Genomic DNA, 6000 nt, shown 5'->3' with positions numbered 1-6000 from the left:
TCATTTGGGCTTATTCTCAGCCCAGAAGATCACTTAAATTTCTTTCTCTTCCTCTTGAGAGAGGGGAGTTGGGCTCTTCCAAACTTGCGATTATATTATTAGGCTGCGGCTTTACAAGGGTGCACCATATTACTCCAAGATCAATTTTCTACCTCCCACACGATGCTCCCGTCACCATTTGAATTACTGTTGGATTCCGAGGCTAAAGGCTGTCTGTGGCGCCAATTAGAGTTCAGGTACTTTAAGAGGGTAAGATTTAAGTCCCTTATCGGAGCTTATAAGGTATTCACGGCCATGCGTAAACTTCTTGGGCTGGGTCGACTTAATTATTATACCTCAACTAATAACAACTCCAATTTGCCCAACATTTTCGAGAGTTCTTACTTCCAAAAATGGTATAGTTCAGGGATGAAAACACTAGGGGCCCTGTACATGCCCAGCGGGGTCTTGGCATTTGAAGAGCTTCAGACGAGATTTAATCTGAGCCAGAATGAGGTTTATAAGTACTATGCAATTAGGGACTTTCTTTCACGGAAGGCAGGGGGCCCCTCGGGATTTGAGAAACACGAACTCGTAGAGAGATTGTCTGCACCCTGTGTTCCCTGGCTAGGGTCCATCTACGCTTTGTTAAATAGAGTTATGCCTGATGATATGATCTCAATTTCTAACAAATAGCAGCAGAAATTGGAAATTTCAGACAATACCTTTTATCTAGCCTTTCAATACGCACAGAGCGACCTTCTATCGGCCAACTTAAAAGCACACTTTTATAAAACCTGCTTCTTCCTTTATTATACGCCAAGCCGAATTGCTAAGTGGGGTACCGGTAAAGGTACATACTGTCCCCGATGGGCTGAATATAGTGCATATGTTTGCTTCGTGTATAGAATTAGGGCCCTTGATTACCCAAATACAAGCCTTTTTAAGTAAAGCAGTAGCACAGGACGTTCTGCTAATCCCCACGACCATCCTGCTGTTGATTTGTGACTCTATTAGTAGAAGGGAAGGTGGGGCCTTATTTTTGTTGCCATGGCTGTTTACAGGCTCTGTATAACCTCTGCCTGGATTGACTCTACTCCCCCTTCATTTTCGCACTGGTTGGCCCAGTTATTGTCAATAGGGAATTTGGAGAAGGCTATTTATGCTAAAAAGGGGGTACGAGCTAAAAAAAGGGAATTGTAATTTGGGAACCCATTTGTAGATGGCTCTCCCAGGTAAATCCATAATTCGTACTGTGTATCGAGCCACAAAGGTAGGACTGAATTGTATAGCCCTGCCTCTTTTGCATTCAATCCTATTTTGCAAGCACTGTATACACCCTAATGTGCTGTAATATGTTCTGTCTTACCTTTTGCGTTGTTTACATTTTTTTGCGCCTTCAGCACTGCTCACTTTATCCAAGAACTACTCAAAGGTGGACTTATAACATTATACTTGAACTTTATATCTTGATGTACTAAAATACATGTAGTCTAGATGGTGTTTTAAATTAACTTACTTTGGAGTTGCACAATCGGATAATCACTTCCTTCTTCCTTTGCCCTTCCTTTCATTGACCTACTGTATCTGTAATTTTATCAAGGGGTAGTGGGGGGGGTGGACGCAATGTTTTGTATCTCTGAAGGTGCCTTTTTGTAAATTGCATACTAAAATGAAAAATAAAAAAAATTTAAAAAAGATTTTAAAAAAAGGAAATAAATTAATAAAGAAAAAAAAAACAATCCTTGTGAGGGTGTACCACAACAGTCCCTAAATAAACCTGACCTCAACCCTCTGGTAGCCATGGCACAGAACAGACAGGCTTATCTTTAGAAGCAATGTGTAAAGTATGTATGCAGTACTCAAACTGTAAAGTCAAAATCACAGAAGAAGAATCCCAATTCAATTGAGAAAAATAGAAAGAATATTTTAATAAACAAAACACCACCAAAATGATTTTAAAAAATCCAACAAAGGGATCCAGAGAGGTGAGTTTTTAAATTTGAATGAAAAAATGGCACCAATAAGTGATAAGCGCCAACCACGATCATCTGGTTGCACTCGACTGGCACTAAGGTGAAGTTAGGGCCGGCCTGGATGGAGCACGTGCCATATACAGGGACCAGGTTCATCCTAGTTAAAAAGTTCCTATCAGATCTAGACAATTTTAGAGAAGCACAAAGTCTTCAGTGGACCCAGGCTACAGGCTTTGACCGCAGACAGGGTTATTAACAATGGGGAGCTGCAGGATGTGGTCCGGGGGAAGCTGTTAACAAAGGCAGGAAATGCTCTGACTCGCAAACCGCCCTGGACCTTGACCGGATTCTCTTTGATTGCCAGTGAAGCTCTCTATATTCAGACTTAGAAATGTTCTGGGAATTGGATTTCCTCTACGGGGCAAGGCTGTAGCCAAAGAGGGTCTGAAGTCATCGGAGGCTGCTCAACGGCTGAAATGGATTTGCTGTTGTGTAGAAGAACGACTGAAGCAAACTCGTTCTCTGCAGTGATGCACCCACGGTGGATCAGCTTGGTAAGTTGGTCCAGATTCCATGTCTTCAGTGGACCCAGGCGACAGGCTTTGACCGCAGACAGGGTTATTAACAATGGGGAGCTGCAGGGTGTGGTCCGGGGGAAGCTGTTAACAAAGGCAGGAAATGCTCTGACTCGCAAACCGCCCTGGACCTTGATCGGATTCCCTTTGATTGCCAGTGAAGCTCTCTATATTCAGACTTAGAAATGTTCTGGGAATTGGATTTCCTCTACGGGGCATGGCTGTAGCCAAAGAGGGTCTGAAGTCATCGGAGGCTGCTCAACGGCTGAAATGGATTTGCTGTTGTGTAGAAGAACGACTGAAGCAAACTCGTTCCCTGCAGTGATGCACCCACGGTGGATCAGCTTGGTAAGTTGGTCCAGATTCCATGTCAGTTCTCAGGGCAAAAAGTAGGTCAAATAATTTCTAAGACCCAGGTCTTATGGTTACCGGGGAAGTGTATACTCTGACATCAGAAAATGGCCCAGGACTTTGAGGACAGCACTGGGGGGTCAGGATTCAGTCCAGCAGTAGCCAGCAGGGAGGACCAGGTCAGGTCCAGTTGAAAGTGGTCGGCAGGAAAAAGGCCTCTTGAATCTTGTTGTGTCCCTGTAGCTCAAACAGAGGTCAATCTTATGACACTTGGAGTCACTTCCACAATCCAGTGAACAAGGGAAGCAGGTCCAGCAGGTTAGTCCTCTTCTGATTCTTCCTCAGGTTCTGTAGTGTTCTGATGAAATTACTGGGAATGTCACATTTGTCCCCAGTTCCAGGCTGCGAATTGGGACAACTTATGGCCACTCCCTATCTAATGGGATAAATGTTCCCAGAGGCAACCTCACACATTTTTCAGCTCTTCCTGTGTGTTTTACTGTAGGCTATCCCACAGTGGTCCTCTCCCCTTAAATCCAACATAGTAGAACCGTCCTTACCTTTGCCAGAGTTTCCTGTGCCCACTAAGAGGTGTCACTATGAAAATGGGCAAACCCGCCCCTGTGGTCACTCGAAAACCAGTTTTGGGGCAGCTCTTCCTCCTGCAAGGATTGGTGCCAGCTTGACTAGGAGGACAATAGAGAGACAGGCCCAGTTGTGAGCTACGCAAATTGCGGTCACAAAACATTCATACATACCGATGCGATTCAGTATTATGAAGGGGCGCCCTAAACACGCCCCTTCCTAATACTGATTCGCAAACCCATTTTGCAATTCGGTAACAGGTTACTGAATCCCAAAATTAGGTTTGCTGCATCGAAAAAGCATTTTTTGTGTTCGCAAACGGGCAGATTCTGCCCATTTGCGAACGCAAAAATGCTTGATACATATGCCCCTATATTTTTCTTCTATTAGCATTTAAGAGACATGAAAACATGTTGTATATTTTATTCGTGGGTCTTGTAGCAGCATGATGAGTACACCAAAGCATGGTTAGAAAAAAGTTTTGTGATGATTCTCAAATTAGGAAACAAGTGTTTCACAAATCAGGGCACTCAAAACAAAAATTAATACGTTTGCAAATTTCCCTCTGCCATTTTATCTTAGAGTGAGGGAGACTGACAGTTGGTCATGGGGTTGGGCAAACCAACCCACAAGTGAACGTGTAAAGAAATGCCATGGGGCACTTCAACTCAAAGGGGCCATCAAAAGGTGCGGGAGACATTTACTTACAATCCCCTGGGTTCTGAGGCCCTCTCTGGTCACACTCATTTGTCATGATAAGGAATCTGGGAGGATTTTTAGAAAATGGTGTTCCCCATTCTGCACAATAGTTTACCAAAGATTGGAGGTCGGGAAGAAGGGAGGTGGTTCAAAACATTATTTGCCTTACCCAGTGTCAGGGAGAAGAATCCCCTGTGGCAGGAGACACCCCTAGCCCAATCCTAGCACACATTCAAGCCTTGTGATTGGGGAGCATAATATTTGGGATTGAGCCCACCATGCTCCTGTAAATTCACTGGCATGGCCAAAGGCTCCCTATCAAGCTCACCTTCACACTGTGAGGAAGGGCCATGTGCAGAAAAATCTGGTACATGGGGACCTAAGTCCAGATTTACTAAGGGCTTGCATTGCCTTGTAAGGTGACACAAGACAACAATAGCCCTTAAGTACATTTTACTATGCCTATCGCTATGCGTGGCTTAGTAAATATAGAGTAACGCGATGCGCTGCCTTGCATCACTCTGCTTTGGGAAGGTGGTCCATGGGTAGAGTGTGGGCACTCCCACACATCCACCCATTGATATTGGCACATTCCCAGATTTATTGAGAATAGAAAACCTGGGATTCCGTCAAAATGGTACGCCTTCTCAACAGGGGCGTTAAGCTGAGAAATGTGTTTATTTCTCTTTGTTACTTCCTCTCCCACGTGATGCATTCTGCAGCACACATAGAAAGAGAAAAATTATTCTGAGGAATTTTTTTCTACTGGAAGGTGTCCCTTCCTGCACAAAAGCAATCCTTCCCGTAACGTAAGCACACTTGCACCATGGTGCAAGGGTACCTGTGTTGGCACTAGGCAACACTCTGTTCACCGGCGCTGGGCCGAGATAGCAGGAATGTGTCGTGTCTCAGTAGATAGGGTGCATTCCTGCTCTCCCCCTCTCATACAGCACAGCGCAGCGCAGTGCAGCAAGTTGTGTTGCTGCTTTGAGTGACTTGAGTGCCTGGGCCATTTTGTGGAAAGTAACCAAAGACCACACCCGCCGTCCTGAGCCTGTGGCAGATACTAAGTAGGTCTGGTAGCAGGCGGGCTGAGCTTAGGGGTTGGCCTAAGGCCACATGCCATATCCTGTGGAAAAAGGTAAACCACAAACATTCACTGAAATAACATTAAGAACTTGAAGTTATGGTGGTTTATGCACACCACAAAAAAAGTGTGTATTAATAGACCACCATACAAATTCAGCAAAATCACTTCACAAATTCCAGTTCTGAACCAAAACCTAAAAGAAACTGAAATGTGCCAGTTAGATGAGCTGCACCGCCACGACTCCTACAATCAGGGGCTCATGACCTCACATATGATGATACCACAGTTGACCCAAGCACATTTAAAATTACACCAGAATCACTCACATGGGTAGTTTGTGTATGCTAGTGGATGGGGTTATCTGCCCACCAGCAAACCTGCAAGTTTGTGGGTATTCTTAGTCTTCTCGTGAGAAACTTCAGACACATTCCCACTCAGAATATGGTCAGAGAGCAGTAGGCAGTGGGGACGTATCAGGTAGAGGAATGAGCTTTTCCATGGGGAAAAAATGTGCTCCATTTATATGTACAAATGCACTTGTGTGGCACAAATGGACATGCCCAATAGTATATTTACCTCATTTGCGAATACCTAAAATGTTATGCATGAGAGAAAAATGACACTGGCTAAAAAGACCCAAATTAGTTTCGTGGATCTGCAACTGTCACATACTCCCAGGAGGAACCCCTGAAATATCCTCCAAAAGAAGTTCATTTCAGGCTAACATTTGTGAATAGGGCACATT

This window comes from Triturus cristatus, chromosome 9 (genome assembly GCF_964204655.1).
Source record: "Triturus cristatus chromosome 9, aTriCri1.1, whole genome shotgun sequence".
In the NCBI taxonomy this organism is placed as follows: Eukaryota; Metazoa; Chordata; class Amphibia; order Caudata; family Salamandridae; genus Triturus; species Triturus cristatus.
Note: the sequence above shows the minus strand (reverse complement) of the source record.